We start from the raw sequence: 14816 nt of genomic DNA on the forward strand, positions 1-14816 counted from the left end.
AAGTGTTCGTCGTGTATTAGATCGCCTACATTTATGATGATGGAACCTATCTTGTGGAAAATAATACAATACTGTCCTGAAAATTAAACAAAACAGAATTCAGTAAATGACAAGAAAAAAGGACTGGAAAACCAATAAAAGGGCACAAGTTAATTTTACGTATTATTCTTTGTCAAGATGACCCAGAGATATTGGGAGGAAGAAATCTGATTTCAAAAAACAAAATTACTGCATGACAACGAATGATACAATTTCTGTTTTACATGTCTATATTAAGTCATCTTCGAGATATGATTCATGAGGGAGGCTAAAATCCATATTTCTTATCATCACTCTGCGATTTATTTCCGTCTCCGAGTCAATATGATATTTATTTAACAAGATGCAATGTCATGCAAATCATTGCAAAAATGAAATATGATTGTCACGCTGATATCTTCTCATATCCTGACAGGACTATAAATCTGAATCCGGTCTTGTGTTTTATTCATTCATAAATGTTCAAAGACAATGACATTTATTTCGTGACCAGCAAATACGTCTGTCGTTTGACGTTGGTATTGTAACACAAGCCCCTAGTGTTCAATCTATTAACTTTGAAGCACGTTTAGAACAGAAAAGAAGCTTCGGTGGTTGCAGATCTAAAATTAATTATCATTACCTTTAGGTAAAATGACTTGAGGTTAATCTCGTATCGGAAAGGTTAGAACCAGTTAACCAACTGTGTAGGACTGAAAGATGGTGGGGAATAGGTTAGTTTTAATAGGTGAAAATAGAGAAAAACTGGGGGCAGATTCTGTTATGATTGTCGAGTTCATAACCTTTGTGAATAGCAAATTTTGCCCTAAATATCATTACTCCTACAATAGATTATTAAATTACAATTCTCTCCATGTAGTTTTGATAACATCAAATTCAATAAGAGAATATAGAGGGTATTAAAGCGATGTTCTGCCTTAAAATTACAGCAGATCACATACCATTCCAGTATTGAGCTGACGCCACGATTTTCAATACCAAGTTCAAGTAATGGCCCTGTTCGCTTCAGGAAGACGCTTAGTTAAGTAATTCTATCCCGCAGAGGTAGATCATTGTACGGGGATTCGACAAGTATTTTTCTTTCTCGTATCAGTTGCCCTCCATCTATTCGCTTCACTAAACTCATTGTACTTTCGATGTCCTGGTTCTGATTGTTTTCATCTCCCCTCGAGTAAGAGAGAATCTTTAAACATCGATGAAAAGCTTGACAATAGAAGTGGAGATCCGATAAACTTACAGTTCTCCCTTGCTTCCAATTAACTTGACCACTTTCCTATCTGCTGGATTTTTAAGGAAGCACGGAAGGATCCGAATGTGATTACTGTAAAAGATCACTAGGTGGGTGAATAACTGAATGAATAACAGTGTTATTCATAGATGATTTACAATTTCAACATATTTAACGTGCGATTATTGTAGGATAATACAAGACAAATATGTGAGGATGCTAAACGAATAAAATAAATTTGGATAATTGAAGATATTTAGTTATGACACCTTTAATATTCCATTTCTTCTAGAAAGGAATCAATAATAAACAGATGGGTGGACTGAATAAATTAAAGGAAAGGATTTAAAATATTAACAGAGTGACAATTTTAAATATGAGAAAGAACTAGGTTATGACAAGGTGGATAAGTTAACGAAATAAAATTAAGCTACTACAGGCTATCAAACTTCTGACCATTTTGTTGTGTCTACAAAATGCTTATAAACGGAAGAAGTCAATGTGGAAGACTAGTAACGAGACGAATGAAAAGACCAATACACGGCAACAAAAGTTATTCGCAAGGATATGCAAAACATTCATGATTTTAATCTATAGAGCCAGAATCCATTTCAGGGATGGAAAAGTTGCATTTGAAAAGAAAGGATAAACAAAAGCCGAAATCTTTATGAAGGTGAGTTCCGAAGAAGCAGGTACCCATTCGTAAAACCTAACAGCGACACAGATCCTGTAAATCCGAGCTGTTCAATAATTCAAGATATGAAGTCAATTTGGTATCAAGAACGACCTCGCTTGCCATCAAGGAGTTTTGTTGGGTATCTTTGAATGTAGTTATTCTTCGATTTCATGCATTATTCTCTTGTTCAAAAAGTCATTTGTTCTTAAAGAATACATAGTAGATTATACAAAATATAAGTACAACTTAGGCATTTAAAAAAAATAATTTGTGAAGAATAGTTGATATTAGATAAAAGTAAACCTAACCTTATCTTACACTTACATTCACACGAATATATATAGTATATAGTATATATATATATTATATATATATATATATATATATATATATATTCGTGTGTGTGTGTGTGTGTGTGTGTATGTGTATGTATATATATCTTCATATGCCCTCCATTTTATATCTTGATTAACTTTTAATTTAGTGGTCGGGTATTATGATTATCTTTTCTTTCAAGAGATAACTCTATTACTCTCTTCAGAGTTAGAGTCAGGATTAAACTATTTAATTTTGGTTTTTTATCGATCGTCTATTAAAATGGGCGTCCGGAGAGATATACAGAAAATCGAAAAGTTATTTATTTTCCCAAGGTTTGCTTGTATAACTCACTATTCGATCATTCTGGATATTGTTGAAATAAGCTCAACATTATATATATATATATATATATATATATATATATATATATATATATAGATATATATATATATGTGTGTGTAATTGTGTGTGTGTTGTGTGTGTGTGTGTGTGTGTGTGTATGCGTTTGTGTTTGTAAGTGTGTGCACTCTGGTATGATAGTGAAAAGGCGTCAATAGCCGGACTCAAGGGACAGAATTTCCTGGTCACATGAGAAGTAGCTTCAGAGATGAGTCCTGGTGTAGTGTGGGCGTAAGTGTGGGAAAAAGAGGGAGGGAAGGTGAACTGTTATAGAAGGGACTGTTAAGAGTCAATGAAGGCTGTGAACTGTCGGTGGTTGGTCTTTTCCACATGGCGGACATTAAGACCATTTTACCCCACATGGCCCATCTCCCTTTTTCCCAACTCGGTTGGACTTCTTCGAGGTCGTTGTCTTGCAGGAGTCTTTTGAGCTGAATTTACATTTGGTTACAAACAATACAGAAACATTTTCTATCCGAGAAGTCGTTGCAGCTCATTTTATCTCGAGGTTTAACAAACAATGGACATATTTATATAATTATCCAAAGTTTTCCAAATGAGAAGTTATTTTGATCTCTGGGAATTTTTGGTAGTTGATTTATTTCTAATATCCCCCTACAAGTAATACGTTTTAACTCCCCAGAATCTACACATTTGATCATATTAAGCTGCCATAGTGAAAAGGTTATTCTCCCTGTTTACATTTATCCAATAAATCATCTATTTTTATAGAAACAAATTATTAAGGTTTAAGCTAGGTTAGCTTAACTTGCAAATCATCCACGCATCAAAGGCCATATGGCATACACTAACTCACCCACTCAGTCACCCACACACTCAATCACCCTAACACTCTCACACGCCCAAAAAATGTCCATTGCCTGGGAGGTAGGGGCGGCAGCGGCCTGCAGTAGGATCCGCTGAGTGCCGCCTTGTAGTTATCCTTCGGCCGACAGACAACCTGTGAGTGTTGGAGCTCTGTGTAACCCTCCTCACCACGGCCTCGTTAGGTTAAGATGACAGCGGAAGCCAAACCCATTGACAAATTAAGGAAACCCACTTAAGAAGGAGAAGGACTAAAAGAGAGCCGACCAGGGAGAAGAAAAAAAATAATAAAGAGAGTGACAGAGAGAAAAAGGGGGTGGGGGAGGAGCGATCGGATGAGGGACAGTCAAGAGGAGGAAGTGGTTATCCATTCAGAACATTGTTTACAGAACGCCCCGGAGAGGTTTGTATCAGCTGGACGTTTTGTCTGAGAGAATTTAGGCAAAGAATTATAATACATAATCATTTACAAGTATGCATGCATCGAAAAATGTCCTTAAAAAGAAGTTTATATATATATATATAAATATATATATATATTATATATATATATATAATATATAGATATAGATATATATGTATATGTGTATATATAGTGGTTGTGTATTTATGTATGTATATGTGTGCGTATAATGTTACGAGAATCAAAGTTTTAAATTTGTTTCTTTTAGTACTCTCTGTGTTTGTAATAAAGTCCTGTGATTTGGGTTCCTTGGATATATTGGAATACTACACTTCTCCTTTATTTTTGCATGAGATAATGTTCTGGTTTGTTTTTAAGCCCCCTGTATTTTACTGAATGTTTACATTGTGAGTAAATCAGACTTTAACACGAGATTCACTGGTACTGTAACTTGCTTGCAATATTTGGATGATCTCTTATAATAAGTAATTTTTCTAGTTGTCTGTGTTAAAAATATTATTCATTATTTGTATTCAACCTGAGAGTTGTATGCAATGATGGTTAGTGGATGTTACTACTAAATTTTTTCCCCTTTTCCTGAGGTGTTAGCGCAATCATATTGATCAATATTGATTAAACTTCAGGGATCAAACCAGGTCATAACAATATATGTATGTACACACATGTATTGGACTTACTGGCTGCAATGCAGACCAGAATAGGTAAGCATATGCTAGAATGTTTTTTGTATCCTTTGCCTTCTGACTATTTTCAGGAACAACATGAAGCAAACAGGAGAGAACTATTCATTTTAAGCAATATCATTGTATATTTGCATATAACACGTTGTACTTTTTATTATAATTAATTTCTCACTGTTTAGTGTACCTGGTCCCTCTGTGAAAACAATCGCCTCTGACCGACCTCACTGACTTCACCCTTCATATTAATAGAACCAAAAAGACAGATTGGAAAATCTGAACAGAAAGCGTCGTTGGACGCTTTCAAAAAGAATGGACGAGAAAGTTTAACACCATCACCTGAAAGCCAGTTTCTTCGAATAAGTTTCAACCTTTTATATCAGCTCACAGAAAAACTTCGTCCTTTTAGAAAGACTTCCCCGAGATCGATCCCCCGGAGTGGGCTGGGGAACGCATTGTCCAATTGCCTGCAAAAATAATTTACCTTCTGTTGTCTAAAACAGAGAGTTAGGGACCTGGTCACAGCCAGGGAGAAGGAGGAGGAGGAGGCTATGGTAGCTATGGTGCTAGCAACTTCATCTCAAAAAGACTCGCCGGAAATCGCTATGTTCACAACCGCCCTTTCAGATGGTAAAAGAGGAATAGTTATAATTTCAGACAAGGTAACTCGAACAATATGTCATTCCTTTTCTTCCTCACTGATTGTGTCCAATAGTGCTTTCTGTTCAAAAATATTTTTTCTGATTTTATCAAATAATGGTGAAGTCACGAGGAGGATCAGATGCCCGCCCCCCCAACCCCACAAAAAAATTTTCCTATAAGGATCAGAAACAGGTAGAAAATAAACAGGAAATAGCACAGTATTAGTAATATACTCTTGTTTTAGCTCACAACCATGTGAAAATATAATAATGCACATCCACTGATTTTCTGCAAAATAATTTGTTCATTCTTGTTTGTTTTTGCGAATGCCAATGCTGATAAACTGATGTGATGAGTACTGAAGAATCTAAAAGCATAAGTAGGTTATCCTGTTTATTCTACACTTATGGAATTCTCATATTACTAATACATTTTATGGTAACGATGATAGTAAATCATTTTGAAGTCCTTTCTAGGAAATATGTCTTATAGTCTATTTCCCTGTTAGAATATCTACATTTTTAAAAATCACAATCATCCTATTCGACTGTGTGGTTTTTATAGTGTGGGGTTCTGGGATGCATCCTGCCTCCTTAGGAGTCCATCACTTTTCTCACTGCGTGCTGTTTCTAGGAGCACACTCTTCTGCATGAATCTTAGAGCTACTTTGACATCTAGTATTTCCAGGTTCCTTTTCAGGGGTCTCGGAATCGTGCCTGCTGTTTCTATGATTATGCGTGCAATTTCCACTGGCATATCCCATATCCTTATTTAAATTTTCAGGTTCTGATACTTATCAATTTTTTTCTCTCTTTCTCTTCTACTCTGGTGTCTCATGGTATTGCGACATCAATGAGTGATGCTTTCTTCTTGATTTTGTCAATCAACGTCACGTTCGGTCTATTGGCACACATCAAGCTACCTGTTCTGATACCATAGTCCCAGAGGATCTTTGCTTTATCGTTTTCTATCACTCCTTCAGATTGGTGTTCATACCACATATTACTGCAAGGTAGCTGGTGTTTCTTGTTTTTTGCTACTGAATTGTGCCTCTTTTTTTTTTGTACTGGTTCTGTGCAAGTGCTGGACATTCTCTAGCTATGTGATTTATGGTCTCATTTTTCATATTACACTTCCTGCATATGGGTGAGATGTTATTCCCGTATATCTGGTTCTTAGGGTCTGTTCTTGTGCCGCAATTAGCATTATTCCTTCTGTTTCCTTATTGAGTTCTTCCTCTGTAGCCATTGCCATGTTTCATCGCTGGCCAGTTCTTTAGTCTGTCTCATATACTGTCCGTAGCGCCTCAGTGGCGTGGTCGGTATGGTCTTGGCCTGCCACCTCGGTGGCCGCGAGTTCGATTCTCGGGCATTCCATTGAGGGGTCAGAGATGTGTATTTCTGGCGATAGAAGTTCACTCGCGACGTGGTTCGGAAATCACGTAAAACCGTTGGTCCCGTTGCTGAATAACCACTGGTTCCATGCTACGTAAAAACACCACATAAACAAACAAACAATATGCTGTCCGTGCATTGGTTTGTTGTGCCATTCATCTGTTATTATTATTATTATTATTATTATTTATTATTATTATTATTATTATTATTATTATTATTGATAAGACTAGTCAAGAGATAACTGTTCAGAGTCTACAGCCTTCTCTAAACAACAATTACCTCTTGAACTGCAGTACAAAACTCGACTCTAGGTTTGGAAGAGACGCCCAATAAGCAACTCGAGGCATGAAAAACGAGAGAAAGAAAAAAAAAAAACGCCTCAATCGCGTAATCCATCTATGCAAATTAAAGAGATGCTAATGAAAATCTAAATGGGAAAACATTGGAAACTTCTTATCAGAAGGGATCGGGGACGAGATTAAGCGATTAAAAATCCGACTGGAGTTGAACGCGCGAAGAGACGAGAGACCCGGGGAGTTGGGGACATCGCCAGCCCTATTCCCCGAGTGAAAAAGCTCGATACAGAACATGCATACGTAAATACTTCCATATTTAGCCTAGTTCATTTATCAGAAACAAGTGACACACGTGTAGTGGAGTCCAATCCCCCAATGGACAGGTGTCGATCCTTATCTGGCGGCCTGGGGAGTGGCACACGCAGGATCCAATCCCACGCGATTCAATTTCCATCTTTTTTTTTTTTCTGGTGACGTTCCTAAAATCTTATACCTTTATGGAAGGACACGGCATTTTGGAGAATTCCAAATCAGCGCCGAAAGCATTTGAAATGCAAATGCATTCTGGTATTCTTTTAGAGCCACAGCGACCGCGCTGAACAAAAGCAACTCCAGTTGCTTGCTACAGACAAATGAATCTGGAAACCGAATGCGGACAAATTCTGTCCTTTAATACCACCCCAACTCTAGCCCTTTCGGACAGTCTTCAAATGAGATATATGCCAGAGGAGGTGATAACTAGAGAGAGAGAGAGAGAGAGAGAGAGAGAGAGAGAGAGAGAGAGAGAGAGAGATTCTTTCGAACGCCGTGAGCGATGTTATCGGGGCCTTTGTCTTACGGAGGAGCAGCTGTGTCAGAGAATAATGTGACCACCTAAATAAGTCTCCAGCCATGATTCACGTGACGCCGTGACAGCTTGACATTACAGAGAACAGACCAACAGCGTCTTATAGGTCTTCGTGACATGCCACAATGGGTTTCTTTGCTTTCCTTTCCTCCTTCTCGAATGTTTTCTCTTTCTGTTTATTGATTTATTTACTTATATGCAGCAGCTATTTATCCGTTTTATTGCTTTAGTCCTATCAGATATTCCAGTGAGCTCTTGGGCCTCTTTCGATTATTTTCAGATATGGGCATCCTAATCTTTGGAAGCTTTTTAATGAAGTTAATGACATCGAATAATAATGATTATAACGATAACAAGACGTTATTATTTAAATTATTATCAGTATTGTAGTAATATTACTCTTATGCTCTACTCATTGCACTTTTATATTTTCTCCTTTGTATGTGAATTCTCTATTTCTGTGTGACTAAATAGTGCAGTATTGTTATCATTATTGAATTAATGTCAATTGTTACACTTGTTTGACATTATCCCAAAGTGATACCTTTCATGAATATACATACATTAAAAACAGGTAATCACCTCAAAGGACTTAGGCTACCTGCTGCCCAGGGAATGTCTATTTCAATCAAGTCTTGTCTCTTGTAGCCATTCATTTACAGTTCTTTATTAGAGAACATTCAAAGCAATGATTTCGAAAAGAAATATAGATAAAATAAATTGTCAGTAAGGGAATGGCAATAGACATAAAAAACAGTAAAACATTCATCGCCAAACAATGTTACAACTGTTCATTACCTGTCAAAATGTTTAAGTTTCATTACGTTAGGATAACATAATACTATCATGTTTTCAAGTTTAGTTGAGTAAAAATGGTATCTATCCTGAATCTGTGGAAAGAAGTTCTTACGGAAAAAGGAAAAGATTATTAATCTAATAATGTGTTACTTCAAATGTAAGGTATTGTGGGCCTAAGAATTTTACCTTAAGTACAGCACTCTATGAAATTCCACCAAAATTGCCATGCAGTCTGAAACATGAACGTTCGCAGATTTTGTTATCTGTGGATTTTGTTTAATATATATTCGAGACAAGTAGCCAACATATCTTTCACAACAAGATCCATACTGAGCAAATTCTGTCGATATTTGTTTCAGACTTCAAGGCATAATTAATTTCACTTTAGCGTAAACCCATGATACTATATAAAATTATCCACTTAGAGAATAGCTCCTGGGCCTCAATTCTAAGAAAATTAAAACGGAACAAGAACAATTCTTTATATATAAAGGACTTAACATAAACGGACAGACTAGATCACCTGGACCTGGCCTGTTAATATGTACCGTCACCCTGCTTAAGCGGTACAAGAGACTATAATACGAGAAAGACCTCCAAAAATGTTTAGCCTTGAGGAGGCACACCATAACTAGACGTTTAATTTAGTTTCTCCTTTATTACCTAAAACAATTAAGTTCTGGTTTTGGTACGGTTGATTTGATTGTTTTTCTGGTTGTTTGTAGGATTACCAAGTAATACATATGTGAATTTTTACGAAGGTTACCCGAAGGCGGACTTAGGCAACAAATAATTTGATTTCAGGAGAGACCCAGATTTGGATAACAGATATTTGTGTGTTGGGAATAGAGGCTCGATTGCTCAGCCTTGCAGGAAGTTTGTAGTCTCCATGCGCTCTTTTCATATTATTATTATTATTATTATTATTTTTTTTTTTTTTTCATTTTTTTTTTTTTTTTTTTTTTTTGCTCTATCACAGTCCTCCAATTCGACTGGGTGGTATTTATAGTGTGGGGTTCCGGGTTGCATCCTGCCTCCTTAGGAGTCCATCACTTTTCTTACTGTGTGCCGTTTCTAGGATCACACTCTTCTGCATGAGTCCTGGAGCTAACTTCAGCCTCTAGTTTTTTCTAGATTCTTATATTATTATTATTATTATTATTAATTATTATTATTATTATTATTATTATTATTATATCGCATACCTGTCCAAATAAAAACTGTTTATTAACACGGTAACAGCTACCTAATAATCAATTTATTCATTTACGTATCAAACCCAAAAGGGACTAACTGTAACAATTTTCCAGTGTTCAGCGGATAATGAACAGGTGTAACGTTGGACCAGTAAAGAATGAGGTAGAATATTATTGAATTCCTAAATAATCACATGACTTCTAAGAATATAATTGCACGTAGGAATACATACTAAGTCCTGAAGTCCCTGATACCATTATTGTTGTCACTGGATGAAGCTGGCCTTATGCCAACACTTGATTTTGATCTTTTGAGCAACTCATTATAACATGAAATACATTAAAGACATGAATTACTGTTTAAGAAAGTTTCATCTGACCGGGAAAATTTTTCCTGTGCTTCAATTTCTGTTATTCATTAGTTTTTTTGTTCATTTATCATCACACGCCATCTTCAGATAGAGAAAGAAGAGAAGACGACTAAGGACGGCGGAGGAGATGACACGAGGAATGCGGAGGGGAGGAAGACAAGGCCGTGACAGCATCTGATCTGTTTACCACCCTGCTTGGCGTATAAGTCCCGACACCCCAAATCAAGCCCAATCAGCCGAGAAAACGTTTCTGAGGCAGCAGCAGCAGTCTGTATAATCATCGCAGTTTGTTTCGCCTCACAACGTCAGACGTTTGGGTAGCAGACAAACGTTTGCTAGGTAAGAATCTTGGCTTTATAGCTGTCTTTGTTAGATTTAGCTGCTTTATACCAGAAGGGGTTTCTGATTTCTTATAACTGTAAGTCTGAATTGCGTCCGGGTCATAATGGGTTGCACTATAACAACAAGATATGGCGACATCTCGACTGTATCTAGAAACAATGATAATCTGCCCACCCTTCCTTCCCAGCTCTCTTCTCTCTCTCTCTTCTCTCTCTCTCTCTCTCTCTCTCTTTTATCGGGTGACGGGGCCTAAATGAAGTGACGTCGACTGACATCATCATCTCATCAAAGGAACCCAGTGATTTATAAGCGACTTCGAAGGAACCTCATGGACCTATTTATCTACCAAACACCGAACAAGGGTTTGGCAAAATGCCCTTCTCACGAATTGTCCAAAGATGATTGTTTCGAGGTGATTGTAAGGGAGATGTGGCTCGATGCGGAATGTCTAGAAACTGGAAGACATTTTGGGGTGTATAGATAATGATGAACGTCCTTTCAAAGATCTAGGAAATGCCAGTGATATATGATGACCAGGGAAAAGAAGAATGGAGAGAGAGAGAGAGAGAGAGATACTGTATGGGGTTAAGGCATCGAAAATAGTATAATTAGATAAGTAAAATGGTCGAATTCTCTTTTGAGTTCTCGATAGTTCTCCATTTACAACCTATTTATACCTAACAAAATCTCTTACTTCCATTAATTTCCTTATGTGTACTTAGATATCGTTTATCTTTGTCTGTCTGTGTCCTTCACCTCTCTCTCTCTCTCTCTCTCTCTCTCTCTCTCTCTCTATTTTTTATCACCTTACGGCTTACACGATGACCGGCCAATCAGAGACCGGTTAGGTCATGACATACCCTAATTGGAGGTTCGTGATTGGTGGAATCTCCTCTGTGGTTGGCTAACATCTAGGATAATGACGCCTAATACAGGTCGTGGTTACCTTACATAAGACTTTACTAATTGCCTCGCTTACGGTAAAACTCGCATGTAAAGACTTATCTTTATTCTTGTTCTCACATTTCCCCAAGTCTCGTCTTTTTTGTATGAACGTTTTCTTCCCAAGAATGCAAAGGTATACACATTATTCATAGGGTGCATTAGCACAACTACAGGAACACACAAACACATACACACGCACACACACATACACACACACACACACACACACACACACACACACACACACACACATATATATATATATATATATATATATATATTATATATATATATATATATATATATGGTTTTAGAGATAGATTATAAGCAATTCTTAATCTCATTCAAATCATTCTTACGGAAGCCTACTCCGCCTTAGTGTTTGTCACAGATCATTGAAGATTTGCAAAGAAAAGAAATTGTAAGAATTTTTTTATGACAATACCATTAAAAAATTTTTTGTCAGTTCATTGATATTATTATTATTATTATTATTATTATTATTATTATTATTATTATTATTAGTTATTTTTTTTTTTTTTTTTTTTTTCTCTATCTACAGTCCTCCAATTCGACTGGGTGGGGTATTTATAGTGTGGGGTTTCCGGGTTGCATCCTGCCTCCTTAGGAGTCCATCACTCTTCTTACTATGTGTGCCGTTTCTAGGATCACACTCTTCTGCATGAGGCCCGGAGCTACTTCAGCCTCTAGTTTTTCTAGATTCCTTTTCAGGGATCTTGGGATCGTGCCTAGTGCTCCTATGATTATGGGTACGATTTCCACTGGCATATCCCATATCCTTCTTATTTCTATTTTTCAGATCTTGATACTTATCCAATTTTTCCCTCTCTTTCTCTTCAACTCTGGTGTCCCATGGTATTGCGACATCAATGAGTGATACTTTCTTCTTGACTTTGTCAATCAAACGTCACGTCTGGTCTGTTTGCACGTATCACCCTATCCGTCCTGATACCATAGTCCCAGAGGATCTTTGCGTGATCGTTTTCTATCACTCCCTCAGGTTGGTGCTCGTACCACTTATTACTGCAAGGTAGCTGATGTTTCTTGCACAGGCTCCAGTGGAGGGCTTTTGCAACTGAATCATGCCTCTTTTTGTACTGGTTCTGTGCAAGTGCCGGGCATTCGCTTGCTATGTGGTTTATGGTTTCACCTTTTCGTATTGCACTTCCTACATATGGGAGAGATGTTATTTCCGTCTATCGTACTTTGAACATATCTGGTTTCTTAGGGCCTGATCTTGTGCCGCTGTTATCATTCCTTCAGTTTCCTTCTTTAGCTCTCCCCTCTGTAGCCATTGCCAATTGTCATCGCTGGCTAGTTTCTTTAGTCTGTCTCATGTATTGTCCGTGCATTGGTTTGTTGTGCCAGTTCGTCTGTTTCTTTCTGTCTCTCCGTGTCTCTGTATATTTCTGGGTCTTCGTCTGCTTTATTAGTCCTTCTTCCCATGCACTCTTTAGCCACTCGTCTTCACTGGTTTTCAGATATTGCCCCAGTGCTCTGTTTTCGATGTTGACGCAGTCCTCTATACTGAGTAGTCCTCTCCCTCCTTCCTTTCGTGTTATGTATAGTCTGTCCGTATTTGCTCTTGGGTGTAGTGCTTTGTGTATTGTCATATGTTTCCTGGTTTTCCTGATCTATGCTGCGGAGTTCTGCCTCCGTCCATTCCACTATTCCTGCGCTGTATCTGATTACTGGCACTGCCCATGTGTTTATGGCTTTTATCATATTTCCGGCGTTGAGTTTTGACTTGAGTATCGCCTTGAGTCTCTGCATATATTCTTTCCTGATCGTGTCCTTCATCTCTTGGTGTTTTATATCTCCTCCTTCCATTATTCCCAGGTATTTTGTATCCTGTCTCATCTATGTGTTTGATGTTGCTCCCATCTGGTAGCTTTATCCCTTCAGTTCTCGTTACTTTGCCTTTTTTGTATTGTTGACTAAGGCGCATTTTCTATTCCAAACTCCATCCTGATGTCCCCAGATACAATCCTTTACAGTCTGGATTTAGGGTATCTATTTCCTTGATGCTCTTACCATACAGCTTGATGTCGTCCATGAACATCAGATGGTTGATTCTGTTGGCTCTTTTCTTGAGTTGGTACCCGGCATCCATCTTCTGTAGTACTTTTGTCAAGGGATCATGGCTACTATGAAGAGTAGTGGGGACAGTGAGTCGCCCTGGAAGATCCCTCTCCTGATATTAACCTCTGCTAGTCTTATTCCAGAGCTTGTAAGTATTGTATTCCAATTGCGCATTGTATTTTTGAGGAAGCTGATGGTATTTTCCACTGCCCCATATATTTTTCAGGCATTCTATTAGCCATGTGTGTGGTATCATGTCGAAGGCTTTCTTTAAAGTCTATCCATGCCATGCTTAGGTTTGGTTTTCCTTCTCCTACTGTTCTTCATTACCATTTTGTCTATGAGGAGCTGGTCTTTTGTGCCCCTACACTTCCTTCTGCAGCCTTTCTGTTGGTGGGGGATGGTGTTTGTCTCCTCTAGGTAGTTGTATAGCCTTTCACTGATGATACCTGTTAGTAACTTCCACATTATTGGTAGGCAGGTGATAGGCCTGTAGTTACTGGCTATATTTCCCTTACTTCTTGTCTTTTTGTACTAAGGATGTTCTTCCTGTGGTCATCCATTTGGGTGCTTGGTGATTTGAGATACAATGCTGGAGTTGTTCTGCTATTCGTGGGTGTAGGGCCTTGAAGTTTTTGAGCCAGTATCCATGGACTTCATCGGGACCTGGGGCTTTCCCAGTTTGGCATTTTCTTTAGTTGGTGTCTGAACTGTGTCTGTCGTGATCTCTGTGAATCTTTGTTTTATTCTCCCTGTTTCTTCTTCCTTGACTTCCTGAGCCATGTTGCATGTTTGTTGTGTGATACCGGATTGCTCCATATGTTTTCCCAGAGTCTCTTATTATTATTATTATTATTATTATTATTATTATTATTATTATTACATTTGTCTTCTGTACATTCACATAAAATTTACCAAAATTCCCCGAACATATCTAACATTATTTAAGGTACAAAAATCATTGCGTAAAGTTAGATTCAGAATAAGAGAGAATCGGGACATCCCTGATTATGCCCCGAACATATCTAACTTTAATTTAAGGAAACAAAAAATCATTGCGTAAAGTTAGATTCAGAATAAGAGAGAATCGGGACATCCCTGATTATGGAACAAATAAATCTTAGAATATAATACAAAAAAGGTGGTTCCTGTGGAAGAAACAAACCTAAAAGAATCGAACAGTAAGAAGAGCGAAGATTTTTATCATTATAAACCTATTTACTTAAAGGAAAGGAGATGCCTGGCGTCAACAGTCTGTAAAATAATCTGAAACACCAGCGCACTAAAGAG

The 14816-nt window shown here is 37.6% G+C and overlaps 1 long non-coding RNA gene across 3 annotated transcripts in view; it reads left to right on the forward strand.

Annotated features, from left to right (window-relative positions):
- The window catches only part of LOC135213820 (uncharacterized), a 583703-nt gene that overhangs the window by 516853 nt on the left and 52034 nt on the right, over positions 1-14816 (forward strand). For all 3 annotated transcript variants that reach the window (XR_010314216.1, XR_010314218.1, XR_010314217.1), the window contains one exon: positions 10224-10475. This is a non-coding gene — a long non-coding RNA (uncharacterized LOC135213820). The remainder of the gene's footprint in view (positions 1-10223; positions 10476-14816) is intronic.

This window comes from Macrobrachium nipponense, chromosome 43, assembly GCF_015104395.2.
Source record: "Macrobrachium nipponense isolate FS-2020 chromosome 43, ASM1510439v2, whole genome shotgun sequence".
Taxonomy (NCBI): domain Eukaryota; kingdom Metazoa; phylum Arthropoda; class Malacostraca; order Decapoda; family Palaemonidae; genus Macrobrachium; species Macrobrachium nipponense.